We start from the raw sequence: 24,192 nt of genomic DNA, 5'->3' as shown, positions 1-24,192 counted from the left end.
GAGTTTAAATTTCATTAATTCATTTATCCAGATTTTTATGTTTTAATTACGCATTTTCAAGAGGAGGGGTTATCTAATAATCATATATCTGCATACGTAAAAATGAACCACAGTGACTTACTTGTAGTTGTTGCCCTGCTACTTAGTTTGTTAGAGCATTTGAGCACACATTTTAATTTTCCTCTAATTAAAATGTGTAGTATTTTCAGTGTCATATTTAACTATTTAGAGTATGATTTCCACCTCGATGTTTTAATATCCTAGGCATCTGGTGTAATAATATTTTAGAAAATGTTTGGAATTTAAGAAATAACTTGTATTACTAATTTGTATAATCTATACCTGTGCAATGGAATATAAATATCACAAAGTTGTTTGACTAAAGGACTGTGTGTTGTTTTTCCCACATAATAAAACCAAAGAGTAATTTGGTTCTTAATATCTTGAGATATTTCTTACAAATCCAGTTCTCTATATACAGTGGGTAAAGTCAAAGTTTTTTTAAAAAATAAAAAACTTTTAAAGTAACTACATTCTTCATGGATGCTATTAAAGTAACATCTAAGACTCAACCTTGAAAGATGCTGTTTAAACATTTTAGAATAAGGCTTTTGTATTTAGTGGAAGGGCTGTCATTAAACCTGAACTTTCCAAGGAACATAAAGTGCTTTCTTGAGAATGCCTTCTCACAAATGGAGCATTTTGAGTTATAGTGGTGATTCTTATATTTCTAAGGTAGTTTCCTATCTGAAATAATTTAGAATCCACCCCTATTTAAAATATCTAAGAGTAATTTCACTGTAAATTCCTGAGACAAATTCCAATTCTGAATTTAAGAAGTCAGAATTTTTAAAGCATCACAAACCCATAAAGGATTTAGTCTAGGAACCAGTTCTGGTCTAACAAGAATATTATTTGATTCCTGGCTCTTGGTTTCTTTTCAGTAATACTGTAAAAGGTTTAGGCTGGCTAGTCAGGTATTCAGAAATTGAGGATTTGTTTTAGAAGGGAATATATTCTAATAAAATGAGAATTGCTTTTCCTTACCTTCAGGGCTCTGAAATTTCATAGGTTTTATGGGCTATGAACATTTAGGAGCACATTATTAATTCATTCAGCAGATACTTACCGAGCATCCTTTATATGCCCGGGACATGGCATGAAGCACTGAAGGTATACCTGTGAAGAAGAAAGACAACTGCTGCCTTAGTGGAAACTCGCAGTCTAGTGAAAGGGACTGATGAATAACCAGCTAATTACAATACAGTTGTGATTGGTACTGTAATGGGGAAGAACGGGTCCAAGAGCTTTGGGAGCCTTTATGAGGGACAGTGAGATTTTTGGAATGTGCAGTGCATGGGACCAGGTAATAGAGGACCTTTTATGCCATCTTGAGGACTTCCTTCAATAGATCATGGACTGCTATTGAAGGTTTATATTTTGGAAGGCTGTGTTTTAGTTTCTGTTTTCCTATGGATAATAGTAATGCTCTATTCGTTAGGACAGATGAACTGCTGTAAGAATCCTAACATCTCAGTGACTTCAAACAGTAGGATTTTGTCTGTTTTCATCATTACTCCAATGTGGCAAGAAGGCTCTCAGGGACTCACACGTGCTCATCTTGTAACATGCCAGCTTTGAATCCTCAAGCTTGCCCTGGAAGGGGAGGAGCTGGGGTGGTAAATCCTGCAGGTGTTTATAGGCAGGCCTGAAAGGCACACATCACTTTTCCCTATTTCCCTTGGCCAGAAGCTTCTCAGCCGTATGACCCCAGGCCAGATGGGAGATGGGGAAATGTAGTCATCGGGTGTGTCCAGGAGGAGGACCAAAATGATCTGCTGAACACAAAGCATTGTCTTTACCACAGATGGACAATTCGAATGAATGAATGAATGAATGAATGAATGAAAAAACTCACGAGAAAATAAAGATCATCCATAATTCCATCACCCAGAAATAATCATAATAAGAAATTGTGTTTTTAAAACTGTATTATCTTACTACAATAGCAGCATACTCTTGACAGATTTGGAAAATATATAGAAACACAGGGAAAATAGAAATTATTCCCCCTACCAAGAGCTCACTGGAGTTTTTGTTGTTATTTTGGTCTATGCAGTTGACTTCTGTGTCTTTACTGTTTTACAGTCTTTTCCTCCACTTAATACAAGCACTTTACAGATCATTGAAAATTCTACATTTTAAAGGCTGCATTATATTTATTGTGGATGTGCTGTAATTTTCTAATAAGTTCTCTCTTGTTGGACGTTTCAGTAACGTATGACATTTTTACCATTAAAAATGCTGAGATGTATCCCTTATTTAGAGTCAGTTGAATAGGGGTGCCCCTCTCACCCAAGCTTGGTCAGGCAGATGTTGCCCAGGAGTTTTGGAACTCCAACTGAGATTCTGGGTTATACCCTTTGAACTCATGTGCCATGCCTGAGACTGCAGTCTTGCTGTGGGCATGGGTGGGCTTGGGAAAATCAGAAGGTAAAGGAAGTGAGTGAGAAGGTGACATCATCAGGCAGGCACAGAGGACTGCCTGGTTTCCTGGTGGGTTAGGCGAGACTCAGCTGTACACGCGTCCCTGCCCTTGAGTTCTCTGCGGCACTCCGTCTTGTGTATATGCGTATTTACCTAAGATTGCTCTAATCCAGCTCCTTTCCAGGAACATTGTATCCCTATTGCACGGTTGAAAGAAGAGCACACAAGTCAGAAGATTAAAATCTTTGCAAGTTGTTAGGACTGATCATGATCATTCATCGGTGACACAGCAGTAAGACTCTGGCTCAAAAGGTGGAAGAAAATGAAATAATAAGTGTGAGAGTGCTTTGTACAGGTCTGTACAGTTGTTGGCAGTTACGCTTTTTGTGAACCCTGATCTTATTTTTTAGTGCATATTTTTTAAATTTCTGCTTTTCCTGTATCCATTTTAGATTCTCAACACACATGTTAATAAGTGGGATGCAAAAACAAAACAAAACACAGTGTTCTAAATGGTATTTATCTCAAATAGCACAAGTGGGGTGTAGAATATAAAGAAACTTAAAGGCAGTTTAATAATGCTGATAACGAAAGCAAATGGATTATGGGGAGGAACAGGTCCAGATTCCACGTTTGAATGTGGTTATGTCATACTGGCTGAATCTATAACATTCCTCTAAGGGCACATTTAATAGTTTACTAGACACCCCCTCTCCACCTAGCAAAGAGTTTGTTGCCCAGAATCATGTAAATCCTACTCTGATGGACAATCTTTGCACGTTTAACTCTTTGAGACTCAGTAAGGGCTTCATATGTATCTTTATAAAAAGGACACAGGACATGTCCTTTTTATAAGGACATGTTGAATGTCTCGTCCAAAGTCAATGTTAGCTTTCTTCTCTCTGGGTCTTTCTCATTCATGTATTACATGAGGAAGAAGCATGGTTTAGTCTCAACTCTCTCACTATTTATCATTGTTAGGCTTTTATTGAGAAAATATTAATCACAATTTAAGATTTAAAAATATATATATACTGTAGCCTTTATTCAGTGTGGACTCTTAATCCTTCCAGCCTTCTATTGCAGATTAGCCCTGAGAAGCAGATCAGTGGGAATGGACTCTTGGGAGCTCAAAATCCATTTCTAAGTGGCATGAAACGAGAGTCCTAACTCTCGCATATATTTGTAAATAATTTGATGGGATTTCTATATTCAGTTTTAAACTTATATTTGTACTCACATTTTTATTGTAGAAGTCATATAATATAGAAATGTTGATGGTAAAAAGTGCCCCCTTTTTTCTACTGTCCTCTTCTCCAGTCCCATTCCCACCATTGTTAACAGTTCGCTGTGTAGGGTAATTTTTAGATGACCTTATTCTTGCCCTAGTCAGTAAGAAGATGAAAACACCTTCCTCTGGTCAGATGATGATGAGGTCTTACGTGTGTTCAAGAAGCCCAAGCCAGAAACCCCATCCTCTCCCCAGTCACCAAGTCCTCCACCTCCCAGCGTCCTCCTGCTCTGCTGCACACATGGCTTAACATCCACTTTACCCCTGCAATCCACTCTTCATACTGCAGCCACCACAGTCTCTTCAGAACACAAATTTGATGTTTTCTTATAACACCCACGGCTTTAAAGCACTTTCACAGCTTTCCCTGGCTCTTAGGATAAAGAGCCAATTACTTAATGCTGCAGAATACAGCCCTAACCCACCTCTGCAGCCTCATCCTAATCATACTTCCCTTTGCTCTTCGCAATCTGTCACACTGGCTACCTTACCGTTTCTTGGTAAATGCTATTTTCCCTCTCTTGAAAATTATTCCCATTCATTCTTCACCATGCCCTTTCATTAGCTTCTAGTCAACCTTCAGAATTTAGTTCCCTTTCTCAAAGGAAACCTTTCCTGACGTGTTAGGAAAATTCTGTTTCATGATTTCACGGCATCACGTATTTCTCCTTCATGGCGCTGAAAATGATTAAAATTTTATATTTTGTCATTGTTGCTTATTTGATTAATTCCCCCTCTAGACTCCTCAATATCTTAATAGGGTGCCTGGCACATAGTTGGAGCTCTTAATTATTTGTTTGGTGAATTAATCATTTCTCCCCATTCCACCTTCATTCCCTAGTCTTGACCACCATCGCCTTTATCATGGATAATATACCATTTCCCAGTTGTCTAGATGTCTCTTCCAAAATCTACGTTGGCCTTCTCAAATCTGTCCACTCTGGATCTTTGTGAGTTGGGTTAAATATAAATCTGATCATGTCTTTCTTTCATAAAGCTGCATTTAGGAAAAAATCCAAACTCTTTGCAAGCCCTAAAATTCTGCCCTCACGAAATTTCTCTTCACCACTTTTATGTTTTCATCCTAATCTCTTCTTCCTGTTCTGGCCTTCATATAAGCTGGTGGCCCTGCCTAAAATAATTTTCTCTCTCCCTGCACCCCTTCCTCCCCACAAACAAAACATTTAGTTAATTCCTACTCATCCTTTATATCTCGGATTAAAATTTTTCTCAGAAAAAACCACTATACCTCTTTAATTCTAATAACTTCCATGTTATTTTATTATCTGTCTCCCCAAAACCTTCCATTAGACTATTAGCAAAGCTTACCACTGTGTCCTCTCTAGTTGGTGTGTAATAGGTCTTAACATTGAATGAAGGAATAAACTAACTTCTTGGTCAACTAGCTAGAAAACAAAGTTTAACATCAACTTTATTAAAACCAGAGTATTTTTGGCAGACCGTCTTCATCATTTGAATGGACAATTCAATTAACATTTATTGAATGAATGAGCTACATTTTGTGGATCAACTAATTCAGCTGGTGAGGGTTTTACTTGGAGGCTTTCATCCTGGCAGGCTCATTGTGCAAAGACATAGCCTTATTCTAAGTAAAATGTTCTGTGAGAGTCATATTAAAGTTTTTGTATGACAGAAGTGGATGACTGATACATATCCCCTAATGTTTCAAACCAGACTTACGTCTTTGTCCATGCTACGTCATTCCACTGAATTTGGGATCAGATGCTCTTCCACATTCAAAAGGATGCCAACATTCTTTAAAGTCCCAGTGATTACCAAAAGGGGGTGATACTAAGTTTAAAAACGTAGGAGGACTGTTTGGTTGTCACAAGGACTGGGGATGCTATTTGTATTTCCTAGGTGGAGCCAAGGATGCTAAATGTTTAAAAGCTGGGAGTCCTGCACAACAAAGTATTGCCCTGCCTAATTTGTCAATTATACCGCCGCTGGGAAGCATGGAAGGAGTCGCAGAAGAGGTTCCTGAATGCCAGAGATAAAGTTATCCATTAACACCTGACTAAATAGACCCACGCGTGGTTTCCCATTTGGGCATGAATACGGCAGCTTCTTAGAACGTTTCTTACAAAAAACATAATTAACCAAATACAAGTTTAGTAGCTGAACCCCACATATCTAGTTTTAACCAACTCCAGAGAACATTACACTTTAGTTAACCGTTAATTATCTGATACCCAACTCCTGTCACAAACCCAGCTGAGGCATCCAGAAAGGTGAGCTTATGAAATCTGAGAAGCAGTTATTTCTCAGGAATGAGTCTCTAGATTCTATCCTTGGAGCTAGTTGTCACTCTAGAAAGCTACCTTGAATGCCTTCTTAACTCCCCATAGAAATGCCTTCATAGAACCACAACGATATTCTCTTGACTTTTGTTGAGGATCGATAGAAATAAAAATGAGCCAAAAATGTCTCTTCAACTTTTATAAAGGTTTTATTGAAAAAAACTGTAATATTTTTAATCTAAATATTCTTATCTAAATATTCTTTAATGTTAGGAAAATTTTTTTCTCATACTTGCTGATATTAGATAATAGGACTAAATTATTTATTTCCCTTTTGCCTTGATTGCTGGGAAACTCAGAGCTCCCATTGTGCTCAATTAGATTAATTGCTTTTAGCCTAGGTTTTCCTGTAGTATATAGCGCTTTCAGTAGTTGGCTTATGTTCTGTTGTGTATTTTATTTTTTATTTTTTTAACATCTTTATTGGAGTATAGTTGCTTCACCTGTTGTGTATTTTAGATAAAATTTCCATGCAATAAAATGTACATGTGTTTAATACAGTGAATTTTGACAATTTTGTATGTCTGTCTTTAACAATCATCAGAACAACTTCGTTACCCCAGAGAGTTCCCTTGTACCCCCTTCCAGTCAATTTTTCCTCCATATGCTGCAACTACTTTCTGATTTCTATGACCATAGATTAGTTTTTGGCTGTTCTTGAACTTTACTTGAATGGAATCAGAATTTGTAATCTTTTAGTCTGGCTTTTTTCACTCAACATAACGTTTATGATATCCACATTGTTGCATGAATCAGTACTTCTTTTTAATTGCTGAGTAGTATTTTACTTTTAAAAATATACTGTAATTTGTTTATTTCTCCTGTATATGGATATTTTTGTTGTTTCCAATACTTGGCTATTATGGATAAAGTTGGTATGAATATTCATATACAATTCTTTGTGAATAGCTCATGTTTTAAAATCTTTGTTTAATGATTTCATTATGAAAGTATCCTTATCGTAAACCTCACATCTGGATGGGGGGGTGGGCGTGAAAATATAGCAGTGCCCGTATGATTAGATTTACAGTCATAAACACTAAAAACAACTTACAAGTTTTAGTTTCCCATTGTTTTAAAATTGAAGGCCAAGCCAAGTATGTAACTTATCCCTTCAGATAAACTTCTGCAATTTGAATAACTTCTCTTTTAAATTCACCTTAAGCTATAGGTTGCTATCCTTTCACATCTTCATTTTATTTGTCCAATAGGCACACCAGATTTAACATATTCAAAGCCAAACTTAATCCCCCACCCCCTGTCAAAAAAAAAAAAAAAATCTAGCCCTTCCACATTCTCACCTCAATTCTCTTCCCAGTTGCTCAGGCTAGAAGTGTGGCGTCATCTTTGATTCCTCTCTTTTTCATAAACCTCGCACCTAAGTCGATTAGCAAACCTGGTGTGCTCTACCTTCAAAATACAGATGATCAGGAATTCATCCACTTGTCACTCTATCTACTGCTAACATACTAGTCAAAGCCACTGTCATCTCTTGCTTGGATTAGTGAAATAGCCTCCTAACCGGTCTTCCTGCTTCTATTATTTGTCCCTAGAGTCTATTCTAAACAGAGCAGCTAGAGTGGTCCTTTCTCCATCTCAGTTACATCAGTCACTCCTCTGCTTCAATCCAAACATTTTCATTCAGAATAAAAGCCAAAGTTCTTATGATGGTCTACAAGGCCATAAGTAATCTGGCCTCCCAGGACCTTTCCTTACATCATCTACCTCTCCCCTTTCTCGTTCCTCTCCAGTCTCATGGCTGCCTCACTTTCCTTTGAACTCCCAAGAGCAGTCCTGCCTCAGAGCTTTTACGCTGCCTGTTTCTGGGCCAGGAATTCCACTCCTCCGACCTCCAGCCCCTACCTATAGCCCAAGGCTCACTGCCTTACTTTATCCATGTCTCTACTCAGCGTCACTTCATTAGATAGGTCTTGCCTGATCACCTTTTCTAAAGTGAATCCCACCTCCACCCTCAGTGCCAGCAATGTCTATTTGTATTGTATTCTTAGCCCGACCCAGGCCAGACCACAAAGACTGCTTCAAGTTTGAGGATGGGCAAAAATGATGACAAGAACTTGACTGAAGATTCCTGAAACAGCTAATAAGCAATGCAAAGAATAAATAAGAAAGTGACTGGGGACACTTGCCCACAGCCTCTCTTGTTTTCTCATGGAGGCTTCTCTGGGATTTGGTGGTCTCCACAGCCCACTTGGAGTGAGAGGTCCACTAGGTAGAGGAGCACAGAACTGTGGGCTTTGCTTCACGCACCTCCTCTCACCCCCCAGCCATTCAACAACCAGAAACAACCTATACTACCTTATCATTCTGCTGTGAAGTGAGACAGATCATCAAGGCTTTGTGCCTGGGTGTCCTTGTGGCTTTGGCACTCTTGCCTTATCTATGCCTGCACTCCAGTAGGGTCTAAGAGTTTTCTAGCCTGCCCTGTTAGGGGCCATGAATTACCACAATGCCTTACTTTCTCCATGATTCTTATTATCACCCAACCTATTATATATTTATTCTGTGCCTATTTGTTGCTTGTCTCCCCAAGTAAAATGTAAGTTCATGGGCTTCCCTGGTGGTGCAGTGGTTGAGAATCTGCCTGCCAATGCAGGGGACACGGGTTCGAGCCCTGGTCTGGGAAGATCCCACATGCCGCGGAGCAACTGGGCCCGTGAGCCACAACTACTGAGCCTGCGTGTCTGGAGCCTGTGCTCCGCAACAAGAGAGGCCGCGATAGTGAGAGGCCCGCGCACCGCGATGAAGAGTGGCCCCCGCTTGCCGCAACTAGAGAAAGCCCTCGCACAGAAACGAAGACCCAACACAGCCATAAATAAATTAATTAATTTAAAAAAAAAATGTAAGTTCATGAGAACAGAGATTTGACTCTTTTTGTTCACGCTGTATGCCCTCCCCAGTACCTAGAATAGCACCTGACACATAATAATAAATATTCACTGAATGAATTTTGTTCAATGTATTTAACGTGGTTCTATGTAGTCTCCTAAATAATTGGCATCACTGTATACACTTCAGTGGCTGTTGATATCAAACGAAACCTCTCTTTTTGCTTTTTTCTTTCCTTTGAGTTTCAGAATGTCATTTAGGGGTTGGAATGGCCATGGGAATGTAAGTTGCATACTCCTCACACTTGGCACTGGTTTTGCTGCCATGTTAGGAAAGTGAGCTGGGCACTGGGTTTTCAGTAGCCGGAGTATAAGAAAATTTATTTTCTTATTTAATATCTAAAGTTCAAATTACCTCTAATCTAGGGACCTCTTGAATATGATAATGCTGATTCACACTGGAGAATAAAAGATGGCAAAGAATGTATTGAAATTCAGACTGATTCACAAGTAAAAGGCCTCTTGGAAGCAACATTCTGAGAAAGGTCCCGCTTGCTCAAAAATCTGAATGTTTTGGGGTCTGAATGAGTGTGAATGGTACGGAGACTCAAAATAGAAACTCTAGCTTCTCATTGATTCAGTCCAACAAATAATTTTATCAAAGGTCTAGTATATCAGATACTCCCTTCAAATATGTAATCCTGACTGTGATCTATTTTTTTTTAAGTCAACATCGTCTCTATAGTAAAATATTTTCTACTAGATGACCGAGAAAATCCAACTCCCTGGTGGTCAATAAGTAGCATTCAGTGAGCACCCATGTGTGTAGATTACAGCACTAAGCTCTGACCTAAAGGAGTCTGCAATTTCTATCTGCCTGTGGGTATTGGTTGAAAGGAGAATGATAAGCTTGCCTCTCTTTCCCTGTAAGTCTCATTGCTTCCAGTGGAAGAAAAGATGTTGACTAATAAAACTGTTTTATACATCATCTCTTTTTGTAATACAGAAACAACTAAAATTTCTTTTGCAGATTCTGATAGAATATTTGATATTGACCTAATACCAGTTTGATATTACATCAGCTCATTTTGGAGCCAAGGTGGATCTCATGCCTGGGAGGGTAGTGAATCTTGTATATCTGACTCATCTTCCCCAAATACTCAAAGACCATGGTCAGGAAGATGGTTACTACGGCTCTTGTAAGAAAAGGGCATTCCACACCAAATTCTGGTCAGAAATAATAAATATGGAAAACGGAATAATCAGCTTTTTAAGAAGCCATGTATAGGGACTTCCCTGGTGGTCCAGTGGTCAAGAATCCGCCTTCCAATGTGCAGGACATGGGTTTGATCTCTGGTTGGGGAACTAAGATCCCACATGCCGTGGAGCAACTAAGCCCATGGGCCGCAACTACTGAGCCTGTGTGCTTTAGAGCCCTGCGCCACAACTAGAGAGAAGCCTGTGGGCCGCAACGAAAGATCCTGCATGCCGCAGCTAAGACCCCATGCAGCCAAATAAATGAATAAATAAATATTAAAAAAAAAAAGCCATGTACACATAAAAACTGAATGTGCAAAGTCAAATATTCATGTGGCTCCTGTGAAGGGCTTTGCTAAATTAAACAAGTCTGGAATAGATTAACTCTAGGCAGAGGGGTTTGGCCAAGGATGAGGAGGCCCAGCTCTGGTTGATCACAGAGCCACACAAACAAGACAGGTAAGGAGAATTTTTTTTTAAAATATTTATTTATTTATTATTTTATTTATTATTTTGGCTGTGCCAGGTCGTAGTTGAGGCACACAGGATCTTCGCTGCGGCATGCAGACTTCTTAGTTGCAGCATGCACGTGGGATCTAGTTCCCTGACCAGGGATCAAATCCAGGTCCCCTGCACCGGGAGCACGGAGTCTTACCCACTGGGCCACCAGGGAAGTCTCAGTAAGGAGAATTTAAACCAGCACAGAAAAGTCACAGATAGAAAGAGTTCAAACCAGAAAAACCCTAAACAACAAAACAAAACATACAAACAAAAAAAAACACAAGAAAAACACAAGTTAATTGGCAGAAAATTCCTTGTTTCAACTCTGATGACTGTCAATGCAGTTCACTTAGAACGATGAACTTGAGACCAGGTACGACCCCTTGACTAGTTATTTCACAAAGAATCAATCCTTAGAAAATGGAAGGTCCTTTCTTCTGTAAGTCATGCCTTACCCAGAAGTCACAGGCTTCCTGGAATGCCTATTAAAAATCCAAGATCTCCTGGAAATGACTTTGAAACAAAATTTTCAATATTATTGACCCACCCAGCCATTCCTAAATGTACAGATTGTACAGTCACATGCTGTGTGACTGGAACAGAGGACCAGGAGGAGAGAGCAGGAACAGAAGAGACACTTTTGCTATTGACCACTACTTTTTGTCTTTAAAGATCACATAAGTCTTTGACTTTTAATTATGGAAAATTTCTCATACAGACACAAAAGTAGAAACAATAGTATAATAAATTCTCATGAGCTCATCACTCAGCTTTACCTGTTAGCAATATTTTCTTTTTCATTTCATCCATCTCTCCCTTATTTTATTTTATTTTTATTTCTGTAGGAGTATTTTAGCAACTCTCAAACATTATTATCATTTCACCCATAAATACTATATCTTTCTTTTTTAAGCAAAAATCACAATACTGTTATCCCCATCCTCAACAAAATTAACATTAAATTTTTTTATCATCTAATATATATCTAAATCTATGTTCAGATTTCCTCAGTTGGCTTAAAAATGGCTTTTGATAGTTGGTTTGTTTGAATTGGGATTCAAGGAAAGTCCACACTTTGCATTTGATTGCTATATCCTTTAAATCTATTTTATTTATTTATTTATTTTAACATCTTTATTGGAGTATAATTGCTTTACAATGGTGTGTTATAAATCTATTTCAATTGATGAGTTCATCTCCCCTTCTCTACCCTCCTGACGTTCATTGATTGAAAATTTGGGTCAAGTGTCCTGTAGTATCTCCTAAATTCTGGATTTTTCTGATTGCATTTCCATGGTGTCATTTAAAATTTTCCCATATCCCCTATATTTTTTGTAAACTGAGTTAGATTTGGAGAAAGAATTAAATTCAGGGTTACTTACTTACTTATTTTGGCAAGAACACTTCATTAGCTGTGCTGTAATCTTCCTATTGCATCATGTTAGTAGGAAGTGATAGCTTGATCAATGGGTTCAGGTATGTTTCTATAATTTTATTTAAAACTCTTAATTATAATATACTACATTCACTGTGGAAAAACTAGAAAATGCAGATAGCAATAAATAAGGAAATAAAAAGCAAGCATGTTCCCACAATTCAAAAAAGACTACCATTTACATTTGGTATATGTCTTTCCAGGTTTTTTCTGTCTTGATTGATTAATCTTGAAACTTTCTCCTTTCTCTCCCTTATTAGACTTATGCTGCCCTTTTAAATATCATCCAATAAATCCTTCAGTTAACGAATATTTGGGGGTGCCTATTATTATTATTATTATCATTATTATTAATGATACTAGAAAGAAGAAAGGAAGGGAGGAAGAGTGCAGTTTGAGCACCCGTATGTAGCAGTGCTTTTACATTATTTTTTACTTATCTTCACAATGACCTTCTCAGAGAGGAATTATAGTCCCATTTTATAAAAGAGGAAATTGACACTCAGGCCTCCTGGAGTCTTTAACTCTGAGTCCAGAGTGCTGAAGACTTCTGATTCAAATCTAAAGTCCTAACATTCATTTCCTTCCTGAATTTTGTGATACTGATATCAAACAGGACCATTCTATCTAGTCAGTTAAAAATGTACTTGATGGGCATGAAAAAATGTAATCGTTGCTTAAAATGCTTGAGAGATTTTATTTGATCTTTAATTTAGCAAGGCAAACTCATTTAGGCATGAAAACAAAGTGCAGAAAATTCTCTATTTTTCAGAGATTAAAAAAAAAAGTTTTGCATGTTTTCTATGTTCTACTTCATCTTTACTGTTTATATCTTTTCTTGTGGTAGTGATAGTTAAGAGTCTTTAACTTAAAGTAGGTAAAAGAATGGAAAAGTGTATAAAAATCTATGATGGAGGAGACTGGGTTTGGCGCTATCTACAAATCCTGAGTCATACCAATTCTTACATGAGTTAATTCAAAGAAGCACAGAATTTTAGAACTGGAGGGTATTTTAAAGCTCATGTTCTGGAACATTCTTAATATATAACAAAGAGACTAAAACCCCAATGGGTTCAGTGACTTTCCTCAGGTCACTCAACTGCTTTGATGTCAAGGCATGACTTGAACTCAGCATCTTTGACCTTCAGTTGTATGTCACCACTGTGTAAGTTTAACCCATTTTGAGAATTTTTCCCTCTATGAACAGAAGGAAATGCTTAAACAATCTTTTCATTACACTTAGGAAGGGCACTGGGTTTACCGGATTCAGAAGCATGTCCTACAGTTGTAAAACATGTGCCAAGAATGTTTTCCTACTATTGTGAAAGCTGAGGGCCAAAGGATACAAAGAGGGACTTCAGACAGGGAGAGAAAACATATTTAAATAAGGCTACAATTATATTTTTTCTAATTTCTTTAATCCTCTGCAGGAAAAGTTTAAATAAATGTGCCTTTTAGAACCACTTTAATTCCAAAATAAAAGTAGAAGCATATAAGCTTGTTTGTAATATTATATACCATAATTTAAAAAATAGAAATACTTGAATATAGAAAAGTACAAAAATGTAAAACTCACTAGGGAAAATTAAAGCAAAATCTTTTACTATGCTAGACTTTAAAATGCAAACATGAAAGTTAAAAATAAGTGACAGGAAACAGCTAATTGTTCACTCAGTAACAAGCTCTTGGGACAATGGTTTGAAGCAGCTAGATGATGTGTTTCATATCCAGTTTCCTACAATTTTGTATAAACATTGCCTCTCTGTTTCCTTCATGGATAAATTTAACCTAAAAATCAGTCTCAGTGTCTCCAGTGCTGTCCTGTTTGTAGGGCAATAATCAGTCCACAGGTTTTTGACACTTTGTGGCTCACAGGATATCCTTCAGCAGACGTGCATTACTTACCCATTTTCTAATGATATTTCTGGACTGTGAACAGGGACTGATGGTGCCATGTGGTATATGGCTATTTATTCTGGCTTCTAAGCAACTGGAATGCGAGGAACTATTTAGTTCCACAGCATTTGACAGAAGGGAACAGATTTGCTAGATGAGGTTGAAAACAAGCATGTCATAGTAGGCTGAGAATAAACTGGCATAAATGTAGTATCCTTCCTATATGCGTACCTAGTAGTAAACAATAATATCAAATACCACCAACTTTCAACCCAAATAAATAGTTTTAAAAATACATAATGGGGGAGAAGGAACACTGATGTACCTAACAACTAACTTCAACAATTATCAGCTCATAGCTAATCTATTTTGCCCCCATCTATTCCCCTGCCCTGACTACATTAAAGCAAATTCTAGACATCAAATTATTTTATCCATAAATATTTTAGCACTTATCTCTACAAGACAGGGACTCTTTTTTTAAAAAGCAACCACAATACTATATCTCACCTAAAAATTGGACAATAAAAATTTAATTCATTAAACATAGTTACTATTGAAATTTCTTTTTTTTTTTTTTTTGGCTGTGCAGCTTGTGGAATCTTAGTTCTCCGACCAGGGATCAAACCCAGGGCCCCAGCAGTAAAAGCACAGAGTCCTAACCACTGGACCACCAGGGAATTCCCCTTCCTTTGTTTTCTTTTAACTTTGTATGTATGAATCAGTATCAAAGTAAGATCCATAAATTGCAATTGGCTGCTTCTTAAATATTTTTTAAATTAAAATTAAAAAAAATTTTTAATTGTGGTAAAATACACATAACATAAAATTTACCATCTTAACCAATTTTAAGTGTTCAGTTCTGTAGTGTGGTACATTCATATTGTCATGCCACCATCACCATCATCCGTCTCCAGAACTCTTTTCACCTTGCAAAACTGAAACTCTATGTCCATTAAACAACCACTCCCCACTCCCCCATCCCCTAGCCCCTTGGCAACCACCATTCTACTTTCTGTCTCTATGAATTTGACTACTCTAGATGCCTCAGATAAGTGCAATCATACAGTATTTGGTTTTTTGTGACTGGCTTACTGCACTTAGCATAATGGTCTCACAGTTCATCCATGTTGTAGTATTCAGAATTTCATTCCTTTTTAAGGCTGAATACCATTCTATTGTATGTATATACCACGTTTTGTTTATTCATCTGTTGATGAACACTTGGGTTGCTTCCACCTCTTGGCTATTGAGTAATGCTTCTATGAACATGGGTGTACAAATATCTTAGAGACCCTGCTTTAAATTCTTTTGGATATATACCCAGAGGCAGAATTACTGGATCTTATTGGAATTCTATTTTTTTTTCTTTTCAGGGACCATCATTTTCCTTAGGGGGTGCACCCTTTTACATTCCAGAAATAGTGCACAAGTGTTCCAAGTTCTCTACATCCTTGCCAACTCTTGTTATTTTCTGATTTTTATGCGGTTTTTTCCTTTGTTTGTTTGTTTTAAACAGTATCCATCCTAATGGTTGTGAAGTGGTATACCATTGTGGTTTTGATTTGTATTTCCATAATGATTAATGATGAGCATCTTTTCATTTGCTTGTTGGCCTTTTGTACATCTTCTTTGGAGAAATGTCTATTCAAGGCCTTTGTCCATTTTTCAAACAGTTTGTTTTTTGTTGTTAAGTTGTAGGAGTTCTTTATATATTCTGAATATTAACCCCTTATCAGATACATGATTTGCAAATATTTTTTCCCATTCCATAGGTTAAATTTTCAATCTAATTGTGTCTTTTGATGTGTAGAAATTTTAAATTTTGATGTATTCCTATTTATCTATTTTCACTTTTGTTGCCTTTGTTTTTGGTGTCATATCCAACAAACCATTGACAAATCCAGTGTCATGAAGCTTTTCCCCTATGTTTTCTTCAAAGAGTTTTTATAGTTTTAGATCTTACATTTAGGTCTTTGATCCATTTTTAGTTAATTTTTTTATTTGGTGTAAAGAGTCTTAAATCTCTTTTAATCTATAGATCTCTCACTTTCTTCTTTTTCTCTCTTCTGCCTACTGCTCTCATTTTCCTCCCTGCAATTTATTTGTTGAAAAAACTCGGTTGTTTGACCTGCAGACTGGGTTTTGTTGACCGCATCCTTGTGGCTTCCTTTAACAGGTTCCCCTGTTTCGCTTCACTGCATTTCCCTATAAGCTGGCAGCTGGCTCTAAAGGTGTGATTTGATTCTAGTTTTTTTTGTTTCTGTTTTTTTTTTTGGCAAGAATACTTCATAGGTGATATAAGCACATCAGGAAGCACATAGTATCTGGTTGTCTTTTCTGTTGTGATGTTAACCACCACTGAAAAATAATTACTAGAATCTATTCATTCATAAAGTTTACAAAAAAAGTGATATTTTAATTCTCTCATTCCCTTTTCACTTATTTATTGGGAAACTTCTGTACAGAGAAACTTCTCATCAACTAATTAATTACCTTAGTTTAGAGGTCATATAAGAAATAAGATAAATATTTGATTCTTTCCTTTAATTTAACAATTTTCAAAATAATGAGTTGCTTCCCTAGTAGCCTCCAAAAGTGAGAAATGTATTTTCTTTTTTGTTTTATTATAAGCACATCATGAACTCATGAAAAATGTTTGACGTATCTCAATTCATTTTATTAATGAATTTATTAATCTTATTTGTTAATCTTAATTTGTGAATGAATTTATTAATCTTATTTGTGCTCAAGTTGCCCCATCTTTTTCAGTGGAAGCCTCCTCAATTTGACTCTTGCCTCTTTTTTGAAATAGTTATATTAATCTTTGATAGCTTTCTTCCTTTCTGTAATGAAAAGCTGTTCCAGGCTTTTTTTTAAATATTTTCTTCTCCAGATCAAGAATCAGCCAATTTCTGAGGATCCCTGATTCCTTCTACTGAGAAATTTAGAGATGAAAACTTGGGGTATAAAATGTGCTCATTGCTACTGAATTGGCCATTACTTCTAGACCTTTTCAATGGACTTATAGTGTGTGTGTATATATATGTATGTTTATGTATACATAATATAAAATACAATATATTACATATATATAGTATAAAAGATTACAAAACATTATTAATTCATCCTGATACTGCCAATACAGGAAAAACTTTAACTGATGTTACATCTGTAGTCCTTTCTCTCATACTTTACTTTATTCTCATAAGACACACACACAAGCCTCAACATCACAATAGAAACACTACCATCAGTAATAAGATTATTTAGGACTTCCCTGGTGGCCCAGTGGTTAAGATTTTGCACTCCCAGTGCAGGGGGACTGGGTTTGATCCCTGGTCAGGGAACTAGATCCCACATGCTGCAACTAAAGATCCCACATGCCGCAACTAAGACCTGGTGCAGCCAAGTAAATAAAAATAAAATAAATAAAAATATTTTTTAAATTACTAGAAGAATAAAAAGATTATTTAAAACAGTTTATAAAATATTTTCTTCGTTCCCTTGTCCTTAAAGTATATCTCACTAGGATTGCTATACTTATCTAACTTTTAAATAACACCTTTGTTGAGATATATGGATAATTCATACATCATACAATTCACACATTTCAAGTGTAAAATTCAGTGGTTTTTGGCATATTCACAGAGTTGTGCAACCATTGCCACAATCCATTTTAGAACATTTTCATTATGCCAGAAAGAAAGCCTGTACACATTAGCAGTCAGTCCTCATTTTCCCCCAACTGCCCTCCCAGCCCTAGGCAAACACTAACCTACCTTCCATCTTTGTGAATTTGTCTAATCTGGATATTTTACATAAACGGAATCATATTATATGTGATGTTTTGTGTCTGGCTTCTTTCACTTAGCATAATGTTTTCAAAGTTCATCCATGTTGTAGTATATATTAGTACTTCATTCCTTTTTATTACAAAATAATATTTCATTGAATGGTTATACTGGATTTCATTTGCCATTCATCAGTTGATGGACATTTGGATGGTTTCCACTTTTGCCTATTAGGAATAATGCTTCTATGAACATTTGTGTACAGTTTTTGCATGAACATATGTTTTTATTTCCCTTGGGTATATACCTAGAAGTGAAATTGATGAGCCATAGAGTAACTCTGTGTTTAACTTTTAAGGAACCGCTAGACTGTTTTCCAAAGTGGCTGGACCATTTTACATTCCCACCTGCATTGTGTGAGTGTTCCAAATTTCTCCACATCCTCCTCAACACTTGTTATTATTTGACTTTTTGATTACAGCCATCCTAGTGATAGCTCATTATGGTTTTGACTTGTATTTCCCTCCTATCTAATGCTTGCTTTATGCTTAATTTGCTCTCTTTTTCCAATGTGTTAAAGTGGAAGTTTAAGTTTTAATTTCAGATCTTTCTTTTTTAATATAGGCATTTACAGCTACAAATGTCCCTTTAATCACAGCTTTTGCTGCATCCCATAAATTTTGGTATGTTGTGTCTTCATCTGCATTAATTTCAAAGTATTTTCTAATTTTTCTTGTGATTTCTTCTTTTACTGGTGATATAGATGTATGCTGTTTAATTTTCACATAATTTTTAGTATCCCAAATTTCTTTCTATATTGATTTCTACTTTCATTCAATTGTGGTTGGAGAACATACTTTGTGTGATTTCAATCATTTTAAATCTATTGAGTTTGATCTATGGCCTAGCATATGGTCTGTTCTGGAGAATGTTCCATGTGTACTTGAGAAGAATGATGTGCATTCTGTTTTTGTTGGGTAGAGTTGTTCTACAGATGTCTGTTAAGACTAGTTGGTTTATAGCGTTCTTCAAGTCTTCTATTTTCATGCTAGTCTCCTATCTAGTTATTCTATCCTTATTGAAAGGGGGGTATTGAAGTCTCCAACTATTATTGTTGAATTGACTATTTCTCCCTTCAATTCTGTTGGGTTTTGCTTCAGGCATTTTGGGGCTCTGTTGTTAGAAGCATACGTGTTTATAATTATTATATCTTCCTAATATATTGATACTTTAGTCATTATAAAATTCTTCTTTTTATCAATAGTAAATAATTTTAAAGCCTCTTTTGCCTGATACTAATATAGCCACGCCAGCTTTCTTATGGTTGTTTATATGATATATCTTTTTCCATCGTTTTCCTTTCAACCTATTTGTATCTTGAATCAAAAATGTCTTGTAGATAGTATATAGTTGAATCTTGCTTCAGTTGGGAATTGGGAGAATGGGAGCTCCATCTTGTTGGCCACAGCTGCTCAGAGTGGAGTTTTCTTTTTACTGAACTAGAGATGGGGGAAGAGGGGAATGGGTTGTGGCTCAAGTGCCATAGACTGACAGTTCTTACTGAGATGTAGTAGATTTTCTTGAGTAAACATTTCATTTGCTGTATGACTTTAGGACAATTTACAGAGCTGTTAAATGTTTTTTAAAAATAATTTTCACCATTTATGGTTGTTTCACTGGAGAGCAGGTCTGTAGAACTCCTCACCCTGCCATTCAGATCATCTCCTTATTTAAGTTTTGATTGTAAAAAATTTCAAACATATGAAAAAGAGAGAAACCAATATAATAAATCTTCATAAGCTAAATATTCATTTTAAGCAATCATGAAACATGTGGTCATGTCTTACCTTCTTTTCCTTCCTCCTTTAGATTATTTTTGAAGCAAATCTTTAATATCATATAATTTATTCTATAAACATTGCTTTTAAAAGTCAGTTAGTCTCTCTCTCTCTTCCTCTCTCTCTCTCTCTCTCACACACACACACACACACACACACACACACACAGACACAGACACACACACCCCTCCCTCCCTCATTGCTCAGCAGTCCCACCTCTGTCACATATCAAGTATCCGTACATGTTTGGATCTGTTTCTGGGCTCTTTATTCTGTTCCATTAGTGTTTTTATTTATTCCTGTGCCAATACCACACTGCTTAAATTATTTTTGCTTTGTAAACTTTAACACCTAGTAGATCAAGTCTTTCCACCTTTGCCTTCTTCAAAAGTGTCTGAACAAATCTTGGCCCTTTTCATTTCCATATAAATTTTATAAACAGTTTGTCATACAGCTTTGAAGATTTAGGAAAATTTGGCTAATTTTTATCAAATTCAAAAACAAAAGAATGTATGCTATTATTTTAATTCTACTAAGATTTATTTTAAATAACAGATGTGTAATCTAAAAATTAAACTCATAAATATAGACTTGGTAAGTGTCTCCTACTATAGTACATGTACTTATTTATGCTATTTGTCCAGACAGTCATTGAAATCAGAAGGCATATAGCTGCAAGTCAATCTATGGTCTTTGTGCAAGGGAAAATTTAAAGGTCCTTTATCTTCCTCTAGCCTCTAATTAAAAATTTGCAGGCTAGGACTTCCCTGGTGGCACAGTGGTTAGGAATCCACCAGCCAATGCAGGGGACATGGGTTCGACCCTGGTCCAGAAGGATCCCACCTGCCGCGGAGCAACTGAGCTCGTGCACCACAACTACTGAACTCACGGTCTAGAGCCCATGAGCCACAACTACTGAGCCCGCGAGCCACAACTACTGAGCCCGTGAGCCACAACTACTGAAGCCTACACGCCTAGAGCCCAGCTGCACAACAAGAGAAGCCACTGCACCACAACGAAGAGTAGTCCCTGCTCGCTGCAACTAGAGAAAGCCCATGCACAGCAGCGAAGACCCAACGGAGCCATAAATAAATAGATAAATAAATAAATAAATAAATAAATAAATAAAATTTTTAAAATTTGCAGGCATTTTGCATTTGTCAAAAAAAGCAATTAGAGAGAATCTTAAAATTTAGCACTGCCTTAATAGCTGAATGAAGGGCCATATAAATACATAGATATAGAAGCTGAGTCAAATATGGTGCATATTGAGGGATACTAAAGAACCCCTGAAGGAGCCCAGAGAAGGATATTGGAAATAAGGGGTCATTGCCTTGTCTATTCCACCCCTTCTTCTTAGTTTTAAATCTGATTGAGCCCCTAGTAACAAAGTAACAAGTGGGATGTTAGAAAGGTGTTGATCTCTTGTCTAGATTTTGGGTTTTGTCCAAATACCCACTAAATAGATCTATTTTATTTTTCAAAATGCCTGATGTTAAAGTGCTTAATTCAGCTGAACCTAGAAGGTGGGCTGTGGAGAAGTGGAGTAGCTTTGCATCAAGTATTGACCTTGACCTTTGCGTAGAGCATTCTGCAGTACCTATCTTTTCTGCTTCTTGGACAACAGACTGAACTTGCTACTTGCCTCTGTCTATGATACCTGCCTTCCATGCTGCCAGCTCCTGTTTCTTCCTAGGACTCATGCTATCTGCCAACTCCTAGGTTTCTCCTGGGTAAAATTATGGAGAAGCTAATCATATACCTAACCAGTGTACATGCTGGAAAAACTCCATGTTGGCCCAAAGAAAGGACTTGTCCACAGGCCCCACAGTTCTGATGCAAGGCTTCCTGGCGGATCTGCCAACAGCCAAACCTTATGTAGAGTCTTGAGCAGTTTGACACTCCCAGATTCCTTTATTTAGCTAACAGGTGGCTCTGGATCCTACAGCTGTGACCAAAGTCTCACAGACAATCAGCCTTTTGTTGGAGTGAAATGAAGACGGTTGGCTTCCTATGAACATAACTAGAGTCCCCGATAGAGCCCTTTACATAGGGTTTTTAGGAGTTCAGTGATCCACCAGAGCTGGTAAACGGTCCATGGTTCCATTCACTGCAATTCTGTAACTTTCATTTCCTGGACACCAAAAGAGATTGGCACAAACTTTACTATGTGACTAATTTCAAGAGTAATTCATGCTACATTTAAAAGAGTGAAAGGGATGGGTAGATCTAGTTTGAATAATGTATTTTATTTAGTCACTGTATCCAAAATATTATCATTTCATCATGTAATAAATATAAAAATTATTAATGAAAAAATAAAAAGAGTAATTCATGGATCCCAGCCACAACAGTGGCAGCAACTCCCCCAACTGAACCAGGCAATAAAACCAGCTGGAGCAAAAGTTTGACATCAGTTCAAGTTTCCTTTATCCAGCTTTCAAGTACTCAAGACTGACATCCCTACCCCTCCATCTCTAAGGATTCTATCCCCCAAACCTAACATCCAGGAGTGAGTGAATGCAGCCTGGCGCCATTAGCCCAGAGGAGGCTCAGCTCTGTCTCTATCAAATGGTCTCTCCACAGGCAGAGATCCCTGTCTCTCTTACTTCTAGCCATTCCATCTTAGGCACTGTGTTTCCTGCAATCGGTATGCAGAACTCTTGCCCCACACAGTTCATCAGAGGTTTGGGTGCACCAGGGGACTTCATTGTCCTGAAAGACTGGCTGCCAATGAGCACAAGGACTGACGTGGTGACAGAGGGATCTCCTGAAGGGCTTCTCCTCTATTATGTAGACCTTGGGCTTGGAGATCCAGATGAAAGAACAGGGGGATGCTCTTATCACAATAGGCAGTAATGAAATGGCTTCCTAAATGGTCTCCTCGTGTCCATTCTTTTCCTCTTTTCAACTCTCCACACAGCAGTCAGGAAATCGACTGTGTCCTTCCTTTATTTAAAATCCTTTCCTGTCTCCCACAGTGTGGCCTGCAAGGCCCTGTACGCCCTTTCCAACCTCTCTGATCCTATCCCATGCCACCTTCTTCCTGTGATGTGCTCTAATTTTCTTTTAGTCCCTCAAATGCCATGCTCCCTCCTGCTTTGAGGCCTCTCCACATGCCATTCTCTTTGATTCTTCAATTTATTGATTCCCACTCATCTTTCAGAGCTCAGTTCAAATGTCACTTCCTTAGGGAAGCTGTCCTTGAGTCCCCAGAGCAGACGAAGTCCTCATTATACCCTTTATAGCTCTACATCCCATTCCTTCATACTCTGTAATTATAAAGCTGAGTAATTTTTAATGTCTTCCTCCCAATCAGCTTGTAAGATTCATGAGGGCAGAATCTCGGTCTATAAAGGCTCCCCGCTAGATCCTGAGTACCCACGTGGTAGGGGCTTGGTAAATATTTACTGGATGAATAAATTAACAAAAATAAATATGGAAGTTACTGTCATAGGCTTCACCAGCTGGTGAGTACAGGTGTAGTGCTGTAACTTCATGCACTTTCAATAGTTCCACCACATTTGTGACAGCTATGAATTTTTTCCTTCCATGTGACATTCAGATATTAGACAGCTGCAGGAGTGGGTGAATGGCTTCTCCTCTAGTTCATTCTCCTGAGCCTCTCTCTTTTCCCCTCTGGTCCACCCAAAATACCAAGGCAAGTGTGGACACACACACACACACACACACACACACACACACAGCTTTTACACAGTATACAAAGGGCAAAGGTAGGTTTAGAACTCTGGCTTCTTGAATTCTACAAAAATATTTTTTCCTCATTTCTTTATTTAGTGAGATCTGTTAATTGGCCTCATTCTGTTAGAAAATAATGTCAATCAAAAAATAATATAACCCTTCTTTAAGAGCCACAAATTTCTCAAAATTCTAGTTTCCTAGAGATCCTAATAAAAACTCAGACAACTTGGAATAATTTTCTAACAGCACATTTTACACTCACACCCTTATCTTGCCATTTAACATTTCATTTATGTCTAGATTTTGTTTTCTAAAAAGATCATAAGCTGTTTGAGGAGAGAGTTTATGGGTCTTCTACATTATATTCTCCCCATATCTGTGCATAAAAAGGGCCTAACAAATTTTCTCAGTTGTTTTCAGAAAGAGAAATTAAATTGAAAAGGGAAAGAAAATGAACTAACCCCTAGAACAAGTTATTACAAAATTGTACATTCTATAATTATATTTCATGTCCTATGACAAAGGAAAAGGAAGGCTGTAACAAGAAGGTAAAGCTGTACTCTAGCTAGTTGAAATAAAAGCCATGTTAACTGTGAAAATAAAAGTTTCCATTCATAAGTGAAAGACGACAGATTCAGAAATTATCTTTTTAATGGAAAATTATTTTCACAAACTTCTCTGGATTAAAAAGTCCTTGTGACTTAAACATTCTATTATGGCCAAATTTAACTCATTTTTTTTTTAACCACTGGACCACCAGGTATGTCCCTTAACTCATTTTTGATTAACACTTTTTTAGATATCTCATTGAATCTTCATAAACC

At 37.1% G+C, this 24,192-nt stretch overlaps 1 long non-coding RNA gene across 2 annotated transcripts in view; it reads right to left on the bottom strand.

Annotated features, from left to right (window-relative positions):
- Nucleotides 1-24,192, bottom strand: part of LOC132352658 (uncharacterized) — a 50,224-nt gene that overhangs the window by 12,621 nt on the left and 13,411 nt on the right. For both annotated transcript variants that reach the window (XR_009498822.1, XR_009498823.1), the window contains exon 2: nucleotides 1,130-1,179. This is a non-coding gene — a long non-coding RNA (uncharacterized LOC132352658). The remainder of the gene's footprint in view (nucleotides 1-1,129; nucleotides 1,180-24,192) is intronic.

Source organism: Balaenoptera ricei, chromosome 18, assembly GCF_028023285.1.
Source record: "Balaenoptera ricei isolate mBalRic1 chromosome 18, mBalRic1.hap2, whole genome shotgun sequence".
Lineage (NCBI taxonomy): Eukaryota > Metazoa > Chordata > Mammalia > Artiodactyla > Balaenopteridae > Balaenoptera > Balaenoptera ricei.
Note: the sequence above shows the minus strand (reverse complement) of the source record. Positions and strands in the feature narration are given on the sequence as shown.